Source organism: Rhinoraja longicauda, chromosome 2 (assembly GCF_053455715.1).
Source record: "Rhinoraja longicauda isolate Sanriku21f chromosome 2, sRhiLon1.1, whole genome shotgun sequence".
NCBI lineage: Eukaryota > Metazoa > Chordata > Chondrichthyes > Rajiformes > Arhynchobatidae > Rhinoraja > Rhinoraja longicauda.
In genome coordinates, this window is record NC_135954.1 from 32,014,917 (window position 1) to 32,030,442 (window position 15,526).

The 15,526-nt window shown below is 41.0% G+C and overlaps 1 protein-coding gene across 2 annotated transcripts in view; it reads right to left on the bottom strand.

Moving 5' to 3' along the window:
* The window catches only part of LOC144603251 (voltage-dependent L-type calcium channel subunit beta-2-like), a 302,297-nt gene that overhangs the window by 283,409 nt on the left and 3,362 nt on the right, over positions 1–15,526 (bottom strand). The gene's annotated exons all lie outside the window — the stretch shown is intronic.

Below are 15,526 nucleotides of genomic sequence, written 5' to 3' on the forward strand. Positions count from 1 at the left end.
CATCAGAAGTGGGCATAGGATGGAAGACAGTGAAGAGCTCAGCCATGTCATCCAGATAACCATAACAAAGAGACCAGTGGCATCTGTGGGGCAACTGGTAGAACCACTGCCTCACAATGTCAGAGACCTGGGTTCGATCCTGACCTCTGGTGTTGTCTGTGTGGAGTTTACATGTTCTTTATATGATGGCATGGGTTTCCTCCAGATGTTCCACTTTACTCCCACATCTCAAATATGTGTGGTTTTATAGGTTAATTGGTCTTTGTGAATTATCCTAGTGTGTTGGGAGTGGATGAAAAAGTAAGATAATATTGAACTAGTGTAAACTGATGATCGATGGTCTTTAGACTCGGCCCTTGAGTCCACGCCAACCAGCAATCCCCCCCATACACTAACACTATCCTACACATAAGGGACAATTATTTTTTACAACTTACCGAAGTTAATTAATCTACAAACCTGTATGTCTTTGGAGAGTGGGAGGAAAACAGTGCACCTGGAGAAAACCCATGCAGTCACAGGGAGAACGTACAAATTCCATGCAGACAGCACCCACGGTCAGGATCAAATCCGGAATCCAGTTGGCGCTGAGCAACTCTACCACCACACCACTGTGCCGCCTTTCGTTCGGTGTGGACTAAGTGGAGCAAAGGGCCTATATCCATGCTGAATCCCTAAACTAAACTAAGATAGTAAACCGACCAAATTATTCAGTTGATCTTGGCTTATGCGTTGACAATTGTATTTTTACACAAGTGCCAATCATTTACAATGCATTTTCCCAATTTAATTGACATTTTATTTTGCATTATGTACTGAACTGGCACATTTAATTTTCACACTGAGGCCATGCGTATAATGAACTATGCTATAGCAAAACTACAAACATTTCATCCCTGTGAGACAGCCTGAGAAGAGAGGAAAATTCAATTACTCGCGGCTCTCCTGCTGCTGGTCATTATAATTGGTTTCTTTGAAGCTTGACTAAGATGCCATTATGATCAATATAATTCATTATAGCTGTATTAAATAAAAATTATAACCCCAAGCACAAAATAATAATTAAACAAAAGTTCAAAACTGGTCATTTAAGAGTAGTACTGAAAGTGAAGAAAAATTCTGAAAAATAGAAATTATATAAAATACAAACCACTGCAAAGGAAATCAACTGATCACTATGTCATTAAATTTAATTACTGAGCAACAAAAGACATGCATTTAACAGATAATGGCCCAGCGACTTATTTAAACATTAGTAAAGCCAGTTACAAATATGGCCACACTCCATTATACAACAATACAGTGAAAGATGCCATTTGATGACTGTTGCTGGTACATTTTTATGGCCACATTAAAATTAAGTTTAGGTACAATTATGAATCTTTCATGTTATCACTTGTATAATGTCTGACTGAACATTTGAACATTCTAGAGTGATTTACACTTTGCATCAGCCATAATTTTGTAAATTTTGCAAATCCAATTCATAAATTCATAAACTACTCTATAAGAGCAGATTTAGGCCAATCGGCCCATCAAGTCTATTACCCATTCAATCACGGCTGCTCAATCTTTCCCTCTCAACCCCATTCTCCTGCCTTCTCTCCATAACCCCCGATTCTTTGAACCTACTTGCACTATGACATGTTCACCTTTCACCCTACTGTTCACTGATCTATAATGGCTTCCAGTCCGCCAGTGTTCAATTCTAAAACTCTGCTTTTTGTTTTAAATTCCTTTTGGTATTCATTCTTATGGCTAGAAATATCTGTATGCGTCTCCAGTCCTGGCTCATTTCCCATTCAACTAACATCACAATGTTTTTTTTAAACCCCTCTGCATTTTCACCTCTAAGCTTTCAACTGCGTCGTTCCAGAGTCTTAAATTCCCAATCTACACTTCTCCATCCCTCCACATGCCTGTCTTCCTTTCGGACACTACTTAAAGTATCCATCCTTCCCTTCTTTGATCCATGCGCAGCCTGTAAGCTTGGGCTATCGACTACAAAGGTGCTACACCATTGTCCTGCTGGATGGGTCCATATCTACTTTGCTCAATGCTTAAGCATCCAGTTGCAACCAGGCAGCTACCTTTGACTGCCTTGAATTTCCCATTTACATATTGTTTCTCAGTAAACATCATCCAAATTGTTCATGTCAGCTTCCAAGCCAGGAATTATGTAACAGAATTAAAGAAGGTGCAACACTGAAAAAAAGATTAAACTGTACAGAAAGCATGAAATTAAAGCCATATGCAAGATAGAATTTAAAGAAAAAAATCAATTTTGCTCATTGATTTTCTTCTGAGGAAATTAACCTTGACATCAAAATCTTAATTATTCAGGGCCAGAGAGGTTGTAGAATAATAATTATCACTTAACATGGAATTAAAAATACACTCAGCACCCATTTTACTGATGACCACAATAATACTACAGAGGGTATGGAGCTCAGTCTGAAGAAGGGTCTCGACCCAAAATATCACCCATTCCTTCTATCCAGAGATGCTGCCTGCCCCGCTGAGTTACTCCAGTATTTTGTGTCGATCTTTGGTTTAAGCCAGTATCTGCAGTTCCTCCCTAAACATGGAACATGTTTGTTTGGCTGATACTGCCAGAGTCATATTGAGGAGGGGTTAATCCACGCAGCAGATATTCCCTGGAATTACTCAGAAGTGACAAATTGTGTCCGTCTACATTGAATATTTCCTTAATACCAGCAATGCTATTTTGGTGTTCAACGCCACTATAAATACACAGATTGCAAATGCACAGTTGAACATCAATAAAAGAGCAAGAAGATCCTTTCCCCCAATCGACCACCTTTTAACGGTTGCACATTACTTACTTAATTTCTCCTGGGCATTGCTGTATTTCAATAATTGTTTTATACTTTTGAAAGTCAAATCATGTTACAAAAGTCGACAGAGAATGATGCCGTAGGCACTATTTCTAACTAATGTCAAAGTTTGTGCACAAACCATTTCATTTGTCTTTGTGCCATTCTCTTTCCTTCGAGGAGATTCCTCAGAGGCACAAAAGGGGACAAGATGGTTGAAGAAGAGGAGAATGAAGAGGGGAAGCACTTTTCCTGACTGAGATTCAAACTGTGAAATATCTGCACTCTTGGTGAAGATATCCTTGTTGAAAGCGGTCATAAGGAATAGGAGTAGAATTAGGCCATTCGACCCATCAAGTTCACTCTGCCATTCAATCATGGCTGATCTATCTATCCCTCCTAACCCCATTTCTCTGCCTTCTCCCCACAACCTCTGACACCTGTACTAATCAAGAATCTATCCATCTCTGCCTTAGAAATATCCACTGACTTGGCCTCCACAGCACTCTGTGGCAACGAAGATGTCACCTAGCTCCAGCCAGCTACAACCATGGAGCAGGCCATTGCCTTTCTATGTGATGGGCGATGAACTTGTATGTATCTTTTTTCTTCCAGCAAAGGACTTATTTTCAACATCCTACTTTCAGCTGTCCACTGCTGTGTATGTGTAGTGACTGAAATGTCTTAGCCGGAGACAGCTGACAATACTTCATTCCTGCTCATCAACATTAATGGCAGAGTCAGTGTGCAGCTGCTCAATTGCCCATGACCTGTCTTGAATTGCTTCAGTATTGGTTCTGGAAATTAAGGACGTATACTATTGCCTTAGCACCACACTAATGGGCAACAATAGTCAGTCAATTATGCAGGGGGGTACTTCAGCCTGCACCAATTCACATACAAACCATTCAGGTAAAGCAGGGTGATTAGAGCTATCTGCAAATGATTCTGACCCTCATCCACCCCCACATGTACTGCAAGCCTTTGATAATAACCACACTGCTGCAAAACCTTTGATGGACCATTAGCGTTTTAAAGATCTAGACCAAATTGAAGGTATTTTGCAGCACTCAACAGTACGAGAGTCAAGAGTCAAGACTCATTGTGGTCTGCTGAATGCTGTACAGCATAGTGGGAACTGCCCTTGGAGTACAATAAACAAGGGAGACACATAAGGAAGTGGAGGAGATGGATGATGAAGGTATCATAAACAGCTTATTTTTGACCATACAGTCTGTGAAAAACTCAACCTGCGTTGCGAATAACTGAAGGAGGGTCTCGACCCAAAAGGTCACCAATTGCTTTACTCCAGATGCTGCTTGACCTGCTCCAGCATTTTGTGTCTATCTTCTTCTGCGAAAACTACTCCCGTATGAGACATACAGTATTTCACCTTTTCTCTGTCCAATTTAGCACCCACTTGGCCACGATGCCAAATTAAAATCCAAACCAAATTTACAAATTGCTACATATAATGTCATCTAATAAGTCCTGTGCAATCTCTATATAATGACCCTTGGAAATAATATGCAGCACTTCCTCTAGAAAGCCCAGACTTTTTAGACTGCACTATCTACATGGACAGGAGCAGTTGGTGTTAGATGTACGAGCCGCAGAAAAGATTAGGAGATGCATGTTGGCCTCACAAATGGTGCTTGTGCTCCATGGACCCATTGGAATTTCTATTGGTTGGGACTTTAGCAGACACTGATTTGAATGCTGTACTCATGTGATGCGAGCCCTGTGCAAGCTGTAATCCAATGATGCCCATAGTGTGAGAATCCACGGCGGCAAGTTGGAACGAGATGCAACTGAAGCAAGTGCCAATACTAGATCTACAAATATATCAATGGAATTGTTTGCCACTGTCATGCAAGCTCAGCATATAACCTTGTGCCAAGTTGGAACCAGATATGGTTAACATCTTGGCTATGAACACAAGCTAGTAAAATATCAAATCCACCAAGCATTTCATTGTACCCATCAGCGTTTTTCTGTAGACCCCACTAAAGTGCTCCCATAACACACCGTTCCTTCCAGGGAATTGGAGCAGACTTAGAAAGTTTCAACACATTCAGATTCTGCCTCGATGTGGTCATCTAATGTATGTGTAGGTTCTGTATCTGTGCTAGTGGGTTCTAGTGCATGATGTACCTTTAGAATATTTGTCTTCTTGCAATACTTGCTTGCCTTGATGGCGTGCATTTCTTGCATATCGGAACCAAGTTTTATTTTGTAACAAAAGGGTGAAAGTAAGCAAGAGTTACAATTTGTTGAAGGAGATAGGAGAAACAAGGATGAAGAATGAAAGTAATCTCAAGCCAATGGTTTCATCTCCATGATTTCATCTCTGCCATTGGCTTGGAACTCAGCATTGTTTGCCCCAGTTCTATTTCCCCAGAGGACTAATACATGTAATCATACTTAACACATAGTGCCTCTGGTTAACTGCCAATGTTTTCTGTTACAGAATGGAAAGTATAGCAAATAGATTCATAGAAAATTTCCAGCACAGAAGGTGGGCAATGGACCCATCTAATACCCATCAGATGTAGAAGAGCTTCTCAACCTAATTCTACCTTCCAGCACTACATCTGTATCTCTCCAGGACATCAAGTACACCTCTCCATGTCTTCAAGTACACATCCAAGAACTGTTAAAATGGGATGACAGTTCTGCTTCTATTACCCTTTGTGGCAGCGAGCTTCAGACCCTGACTGCACTCGGGTAAGTGAACCTAACGATCATTTGAATCTATGTCCATTGGTGTTTGACTTCTCTGCACAGAAAATGAGTACATCATAATAAAAAGACAAACTGCCAAAGTTACTCAGCAGGTCAAGTAGCATCTCTGGAGAACATAGATAGGTGACATTTTGTGTTGGGACCCTTTATGATTATTTACTCAGTACAGTGGTACAATTCGTGGAGCAGTTATCTCGAAGCTCCAGTGATCCAGCTACAATCCTGATTCCATTACTGTCTGCGTGGAACTTGTGTTCCCGCACTATGACTGCATTGATTTCCTCTTGGTCCCACATCCTAAGCCTTGAGGGTTTAGAGGTCAATTGGCCAATGTAAATTGCCGCTGATGTGTGGATGAGTGCTAGCATCTGGGGAGGCTATGGGAATATGCAGAGAAATAGGAAAGCGGATGAAAAAAACCTGCAGGCGTTGGAAACATGAGCAAAAAATAAACTGCTGGGGGAACTCAGTAGTGCAGGCAGTATCTGTGGAGGGAAATAGACAGAATACTTTTTGACTCAGAACAACTTATTTGGGCCAATGGTGTAGAAGGGAGATAGCTGGTTGAAAGAGGTGAGGGAAAGAGGAACAAAACAGAGCAAGGTGGCGAAATGAGAATGAATGGGGGGGGGGGAGGGGAGTGATAGAGGGGTTGGGCAGGTGAGGACTTTATTCCTTGGAGTGCAGGAGGGCGAGGGGTGATCTTATAGAAGGGTAAATGCAGTCTTTAACGCAGAGCAGGAGAATCAAGAACTAGAGGACATGGGTTTAAGGTGAGAGGGGAAAGATTCAATAGGAACCCGAGGGGCAACCTTTTCACACAGAGGGTGGTGGATATATGAAATAAACTGCCAGTGGAGGTAGTTGACGCAGGTACTATAATGACACCTAAAAGACATTGGACAGGTACATGGATAGGAATGGTTCAGAGGGATATTGGCCAAAAACAGGCAGGTGGGACTGATGTATGTGGGGCATTTTGGTTGGCATGGGCCAATTGGACTGAAGGGCCTGTTTCTGTGCTGCACAACTCTTTAGCTGCACGATTTAGCAAGTGGTTGGTGGATCCAGGTAAGGAGGAGTTGCCAAATGAGCTGGGAGGGTGAAGGGTAGAGATAGTAACCAAAGCTGGGCGTGAGAAGTGGAAGAGCAAAAGAGTGCAAATGGTAGAATCTGATAAAAATGGACGGTGTGGAGTAAAATGATGAACCAAGGGGAGAGATGATGGGTAGAAGGAAATAGTGGAAAAGAAAAATTGGGACCCAGGGTAGGAGAAGTATGTGATGACTGGATGAAGTAGGTGGAGGAGGGGAAAGTAATTGCATAGCAAGGGTGGGGGGGAGTGGAAAGAAAAATATGCATGGATTTAAGGGGAAGGTAAGTAGATGAGATGGGGCATGGGTAGCTGAAATGGGGCAAAAAGTGCTGGAGTAACTCAGCAGGTCAGGCAACATCTCTGGAGAACATGGTTAGGTGACATTTTAGATTGAGACCTTTCTTCAGACTTGAAGCTTAGCAACACTGAACCAGCATCTGCAGTTCCTTGGAGAAATGGGATTTGTGTAGGATTGTTGTAAATGGTGTTCTGTGCTCAATATGGACTTGATTGGCCAACAGACTGTTTCGATGCTGTATAATTTTATAGTTTACAGGTTATGTATTGACTAACAAAGCAAAACATATCACATGCCTCTCTAACCACATTGACATGGCCTGCTACTATTAGGGATCTGTCAACACACATTTTAAGATCCCTTTGCTCCTCTTTACCTCTTGATATTGTTCATGCCTTTGTCTTGTGGCACCTTCTGAACTATGCTGCCTCACCTCTTTGGATTAAATTCAATAGCTACTTTCTCACTCAACTGAGGTGCCCATTTTCATCTTCGTACAGTCTAAAGCTTTCGTCCTTCTTGCCAACAACTTTGCCAGTTGTTGTATCGTTTGCAAACCTCCTTACCATCTTCCCTAGGTACAACACTAAATCACTTGTGTATACCGCATTTCAAAAATCAAGGTGTCAGGTATTGAGCTGTGCGAAACCCCCACTTATAACAAGTTATCAGTCACAAACTGAACTTTTACTCTTTGCTTCCTGCCATCAAAAGTAAAAATAAACCAATGCAGTTAATCAGTAAGAAAATGGCCAACACGTCAATGTAAATATATTAAATCAGCAATGTTAGTGAACAGGCAAGAAATGTAGAGGATATATTTAGAGAGATATGGGTCAAACGTGGACAGATGGGACTAGCGTAACTGGGGCATCTGAGATGGCATGGGTAAGTTGGGCCGAAGGGCCTGTTTTTGTGCTATATGACAATGACTCTAAATGCAAGTTACGTTCACTCCTAACTACCACAGAGTTAATTTTGAATGCAAAAGTCAGCCCTCCATAAGATCCCTTGAGCTTTTATGTTTCCATGCAAGTTACATTCATTGACATCAGCTTGTCATATGGAATCTTTTCAAAACCCTTCCAAGATTCATGGAGTCTACATTAAATGCAGAGAAAGTTAGATGTAGCTATCAGATTGAATTACAGGCAGCATGTACAAGGGGGAGGGGGGGGTCATAGTCATGAGGGTAATGCAGTTAATGATTTGAGCAGAATGTGAGGCTATTTTTGCAATTGTATTTGAGGGTTCTGTATATTCACTGGTTCTGATTTTGTGCAGATTCTAAATTTCTTGTGATGTTGTATCATGAAACTTGAGACCCCCTCAATGAACTCCAGGACCATTTGCTTGGATTGTCACCTGACAGGGAAGCCTGTAAATCGGCTGGTCCCCTGTGGGTACACAATTTGTCCCTTGATATTTAGTCCCTGCACCACATACAAGATCGCTATCAAAAAAATTGAATCATCCACCCTGGGTTAGGCTCTCGTGTAGATTAACTTCCAGCACTCGATCCAGCCACAGTGCAGCTCCTCTTTAAGTAGTGCCAGTGAGCATTAATTAATGCTCACCATTAATTAACTGCTTGTTATTGCATGTAGCCAATGAACAGCAAGGCTCGCGTTGGCTGAGCACAGAAACCATGGAAATGAAGAAGCAGCATGAAGTTAGCAGCAAGGCAACACGTGGCATCAATTCTCACTTGAACAAGCCAGTTAAATTTACCCCACTTACCCTGGATTCCACCAGCAATAACCATTTCAACTGGTGTGGACTTGAGGATAAATAGTGCAGATCTTGACACTGGTCATTTCAGGGTGGAGTATATCAGCAAGGATAGCAGCAGGAAGGAAGTGTGGAGAAGTGGGGCATCTCTGACAAAGGCTTCTGGATTTCCATGCTTAACTGCGCGTGTGTGTCCAAGCCAGAAGCCACAGATTCATCATATAATAGCCACAAGCTCCACTGTCCATTCTGTTATTTTTACTGCAAAATTCAGACCAAAGCTTTCCTATCTTCAATCGATGCGAGAGATTTCAATCTTTCGCCACATTCATCTCTTCAACACATTGGTTTCTCACTTCAGCAATTCTCTCTCCTCCTGCTTTGGCACCTGTTTTCCCACTGTATGTTTATCAAGCATGTCACATTCATTCTGTGAAAGTTATATTAATATCTTTACTTTTGCATATATTAACATTCCTCTACATTGGATTCAATTCTTTCACGAACGAAATGGCATATGTCTAACTAAATTAAAAGTTGTTTTTTTTACATTCGGCTAATCAAAACATAAATAGACCTATAATTCTTAGACTTTAATATAATATATTGCCAAGTGTAAAATATTGATTGTGTAGTCCCTCAGAAACCTAAATGATTAAAACCTTCAAAATTGATGACTGATAACTAAATGCACCATATATTTAGTTTTCTTGCAAGCTTCTTTAAATTTTTCAAGGAATACACATTATAATAAAAAAAGGAATATTTTCAACTTGGCATAATGCAAAATCCATTTTCTTTTGAAAAACGTGTTATTTTACTAAATGCAAAGCTTCAGGCATTGGACATATTACATGTAATGATACATTACATTATTGAGAGAAGGAAGCATCATCAATAATACAGTTCTTCAGCTTATGTATTAAACAGTCGCTTACTACAATTCAAATGCATTTTAAACATCCTGTGAAAAGTGTGGCAAGATTTCCTTAGTGCCCGATGTTACCTGAACAGTCTGCTTGTTCCTATTATTACTTTTGAAAGATGTTTTGTACATATATTGGTTCAAGAGTCAAGAGTGTTTCATTGTCATATGTACCATCAATAGAACAATTAAATTCTTACTTGCAGCAGCTAAATAGGCCTGCAAATTCAGTACACAAATAAATAATCCAAAATTCCATAAATTAATAACCCTACCACAAGTGCAAAAAGAAAAAAAGTGTCCATGCAACCAAAGACATCTCATAATAGTTCATATTAAGTTAGGCGAGCTTACACTTTAAGTTAGACGACATTAGAATTTAGAGATATAGTGCAGAAACAGGCCCTTAGGTCCACCGAGTCTGTACGGATAATCGATCGCCCTGCACACTAGCACTATCCTCTGCACTAGGAACAATTTACAGAAGCCAATTAACCTACAAACCAGGTAGTGTTGGGCAGTGTACAAGAGCCTGATGGTTGCTGGGAAGGAGCTATTCTTGAACCTGGTGAGCACGGTTTTCAGGCTCCTGCACCTTCTTCTCGATGGTAGGGTTGACACGAGACCATGCACTGAATGGCGTGGGTCGTTGAGAGCATGATCAGGGTGATGTTGAGTATTCGTCAAGTACTGGTGTAGGAGTATTTGCCTCAACTGACCACACAACAGTAGATGTGAACTACATCCAAATATTTACACCATAAGATATAGTAGTAGAATTAGGCTATTCGGGCCATTGTGTCTGTTCCGCTATTCATTCATAGCCGATTTATTTTCCCCTCTGAACCCCATTCTCCGGCCTTCTCCCCGTAACATTTGATATTTTTACAAATCAAGAATTTCTCAGAGATGTGATAATGTGCCACGCAAATGCAATATATTTTTGTTGTTGCTGGATTTATTCTTAACACTGAATATATGAAATGTGAACATAACAGCCATTAGAAACAACAAAGATAGACACAAAATGCTGGAGTAACTCAGCTGGAGTAACTCAGCAGGCAACATCTCTGAAGAGAAGGAATCTTTGATTTAAACCAGCATCTGCAGTTTTTTCCTACACATTAGAAACAACAAGTAGTGTTGAATGCAAAGGAAGATAGTTCATGTTTATAATATTAATATTATTTAGACCATGGTTAGGAAATATTGTTATACCCCACAAGAGATTATAAACCTGAAGAAAGTGCAACACACAATTAGCTTGCTGACAACAAGGATGAGAAGGTCAATTGTAAGGAAAGGCTGGAATACCAGGGGCTCCTCTCAGAGATTGCGAATATTACGAAATAGATGCAGTTAATCATAAATTAATAAGCTGCAGATTTTGGGAATCTGAAATAAAAACAGAAAATGCTAGAGATACTCAGCAGGTCAGACAGCAACTATGAAGCGAGAAACAGCTAACACTTCAGGTCAATGGCCTTTCAGCATTTTTAATTGGTTTTTTTTTAAATATAATCGCTGGTGGAGACATCAAAGGCAAGCATTTAATGTTTGAGAAAGGAGAAGATGAGAACAAACATTGCTTATGTAGGTATTAGAGTGTGGAATGTTTTACCATGATTAGTACAGCATTTTACTTTGCCACGTTTTGGAGAGGAACAGGTGCATGTCAATATTTTGGGGTTTAGGGAATCCATGTAGGGTGCATCCACCACCCTACCCTCATCGATAACCTTCGTCACCTCCTCAAAATACTCGATCAAGTTAGTAAAACATGACTTGCCATGTTGCATGACTTGCCAAAGCCATGCTCACTGTCCCCAATTAACCCATTCCCTTTCAAATGTGTGTAAATCCAAACACAAAGAATCCTCTCCAATAGTTTCCCTTCTGCCGATGGGAGGCTATAATTCCCTGGATTCTCTCTACTTCCCTTCTTAAATAAAGGAACAACATTAGCTACTTTCTAATCTGCCAGGACGTCATGTGCAAATATTTTTATCGAAGCTCCCACAATTTCCTCTGGCCTCTCTCAATAACCTGGGATAAATCCAGCAGGTCCTGGAGATTAATCCATTTTAATGCTCTTGAAGAGCTCCAACTCCACCTCCTTTTCAACCTCAAACTGCCAAGGCATATTAGTATTCCCCACACTAATCCCACTCTGTCCTTCATTCCCATTGAAGGGAGTGATTTGAGAGCATGCTCCTGGTTGATTTCCCCTGTGAATGCCAACTGCCAGGAATAATAACTAGCCACGAAATGCATTGGCCAGCAGAAAAGTACATGAAGTTATTGTATTCCCTGCACAGAAGAGAGAAACGTGGACCATTGTGGTCCTGACCAAAATATCGCCTACCCATTCCCTCCATAGATAGTGCCTGAACCACCAAATTACTTCAGCATTTTTGTGTTTTGCACAGGATTCCAATATCTGCAGTTCTTTATAAGTTCATAAGTGATAGGAGCAGAATTAGGCCATTCGGCCCATCAAATCTACTTCACCATTCAATCGTGGCTGATCTATCTTTCTTTCTTAACCCTATTCTCCTACCATCCCCCCACCCCCACCCCCACCCCATAACCCCGGACACCCGTGCTAATCAAGAATCTATCTCTCTCTGCCTTAAAAATATCCATTGGCTTCCACAACCTTCTGTGACAATGAATTCCAGATTCACCACCTTCTGACTCAAGAAATTCCTCCTCATCTTCTTCCTAATGGAATGTCCTTTAATACTGAGGCTATGACCTCTGATCCTAGACTCTCCCACTAGTGGAGACGTCCTCTCCACATCCACTCTATCCAGGCCTCCATTGTGGCAGACTCCTGGAATATTATCTTATTATAGTTATCCCCTTAACATTACTTTCGCCCATGGTCCAGTAAGTTCATTTTCAAATACCCAGCTCATGCTTTCTTAAAATTATTGATTGAAATAGTTTCCATCATGTCTTCAGGTAATAGCAACTTCTTGCATGAAATAAAAAAGATTCTCTTCAATGCCTCCCCAGGTCTCAGCCGAGGGAGTCGCTTTATTCTATCAAAATGTCTCAACATTTGAAACTTTAGTTAAGTTTACCCTTAATCTTTCACTTTTTGAAGAAAATCATCAGTCTCATCTCGCAAATAAAATCTTAGATACTTGCTAAAATCTCAGTCAATGCTCTCCGTAGAGTCATATGGTGCAGAAAAAAGGCTCGTTGGCCCACATCTGCACAGATCATCTACCACCCATTCACACTAATCCGACATCCAATTCTATTCTCTCCACATTCTCATCAACTTCCCCTCAGATTCCATCACTCATCCTCACACGAGGAACAACATAGTCTAGTGATACAGCATGAAAACAGGCACTTCAGCCCACCGAGTCCGCGCCAACTCACGATCCCCTGTACAATAGTTCTATCCTACACACTAGGGACAATTTACAGAAGCCAATTAACCTGCAAACCAGCACGTCTTTGGAACGTGGGAGGAAACCAGAGCAGCCGGAGAAATCCCACGCGGTCACAGGGAAAGCATTCAAACTCCGTACAGACGGCACCCACAGTCAGGATCAAACTCAGGCCTCTGGTGCTGTAAGGCAACAACTCTACTGTTGTGCCACCCTAACTTAGTGGCCAATTAACCTACCAACCCACAACCCTTTGGGATGTGGGAGGAAACTCATGCCGTCACATAGCACAGGGAGAACATGCAAACTCCACATAGACAGTGCCCAAAGTTAGGATTGAATCCAGATTTACTGATGTGCAATGCCTTGAATTGTCCATTAAATTCCAACCAAAGCCCAAGCGATAATTCAGAAAATTAGAAGATGTTTTATTGTTTCCAAAAGTATATTATTGCATTTTATTGACAGAATTCATTAACAGAAACAGCAATGGAAAAACATGGTTAGCCTTTCAACTCAATGAGCCATATCAGAGGTGCCTCATCTGTGCTAATTGACTTAGTTTAGTTTAGAGAATACAGTGCAGAAACGGGCCCTTCGGCCCACCGAGTCCATGCTGACCAGCGATCCCAGTACACTAACGCTATCCTACACACTAGGGACAATTTACAATTTCTATGAAAGCCAATTAACCTTCAAACCTGTATATCTTTGGAGTGTGGGAGGACACTGGATCACCCAGAGAAAACCCCAAGCAGTTACAGGGAGAACGTACAAACTCCTTACAGGCAATATCCGTTGTCAGGATCAAACCCGTGTTGCTGCCACTGTAAGGCTGCAACTCTACCGCTGTGTCACTGTGCCACCCAAGCCTCGACTTGAAGCCATTGTTCCATTTCTTTCTCCAGATATTCTGCCTGGCCTGGTGACTATTTCTATTTCAGATAAGCAAAAGGTGCTCTCTTGTAAAATCACAGGGCAACAGCTTGGTGAACAGTGTTTTTGTGCAATTTCTATAATCAATGCATCGAGAGGGAATTCAGTAAATGTGTCCATGCTGTCAGCATTTCTTTAATTTAGCTGACAGTAAATTATTTTCTGACAGTATGACTAACCTATTAACATGATTTCACACTCAACTGCACTAGATTCTGTCATTATACATTTTAGACTAAAAGCAGTTGAAGTGAAGTACATTGATAACTGGATCCAGACAACTGTTGATGACAGTTTAACTAATAATTTCAATTGAAATTGAAAATGCAGGAGCTAATTTTAAACAGCAATTCGAAGTGTTGGGGTTTTATTATTCTTTGCCAAAGACCTGTGGCCAAGGACGGTGTTCTTGTTCTCTGCCAACTGTCAAACACTGTCTAATGAATGATAGTGTAGTCTAACAGAAGAAGCATACTTGCTGGGGTTACTAATAGCATTTTGTGCTGTTGCGCTGATGAGTTATAAGCCAAGCAATGAATGAGGTTGATTATTTTTGCTTTCAAGTAAGTATATGTGAAGGAAGAAAGAGGAACGAGGTTTGGCAATGGTAGCAGAATGAAAATGTGCATACATTTTATACCCTCCCTAAAACCAACACATTTCTGAAATGGCATTCCTGTTCTGGATCACAACAGACACTGATGGTAACATACTTCAATAAAATATACATATACTACAATCAAAAGTGTGTGAATAGTAAAACATAAATATTGATTGACCCAGATACGAGAAGAAATCTATTATATTTCGTACCGTGACCATTCGTTCAATGCAATAAAGAGTTAAATGGTCTTCCTTTCTTTCACCGAACCACTTTTCCGTGTGCCCACCTGGATTCGCACCCATTTCTCCCCCTCCTCTTCACTTCCCCCTATGTTCCTTTCTCTGACTTTACAATTTAAAACTCTTCTATCCTTACCTCACACTTTTCATCTTTGGCCTTTGTCCAACCACCTGTCTATAAAACAACCCCCCCCCCCCCCCTCACCTGTATCCACCTATCACTCTGTCCAGCTTTGTCCTCTCCCACCTCTTCCTGCTAACTCCCCCCCCCCCAATAGAATCAAAATGAAAAGGGTCTCAACCCAAAACATCACTTAACCATGTTCTCCAGAGATGCTGCCTGACCCATTGAGTTATTCCAGCATTTCTTGTCTTATTTTGTAAACCAGCATCTGCAGTTTCCTGTATCTCCTTAAAATGAAGTCTCGGTCTGTTTCATCTTATCATATCATATCATATATATACAGCCGGAAACAGGCCTTTTCGGCCCTCCAAGTCCGTGCCGCCCAGCGATCCCCGTACATTAACACTATCCTACACCCACTAGGGACAATTTTTACATTTACCCAGCCAATTAACCTACATACCTGTACGTCTTTGGACGTCTTCATACGTCTTTTGCAATGAATTCAACCACATTTTTTGCAGACATATTTTCAGTCACTATTTCACAAATTAGTCTGCCTTCCGTGCTTCTGCAAGCTTCTG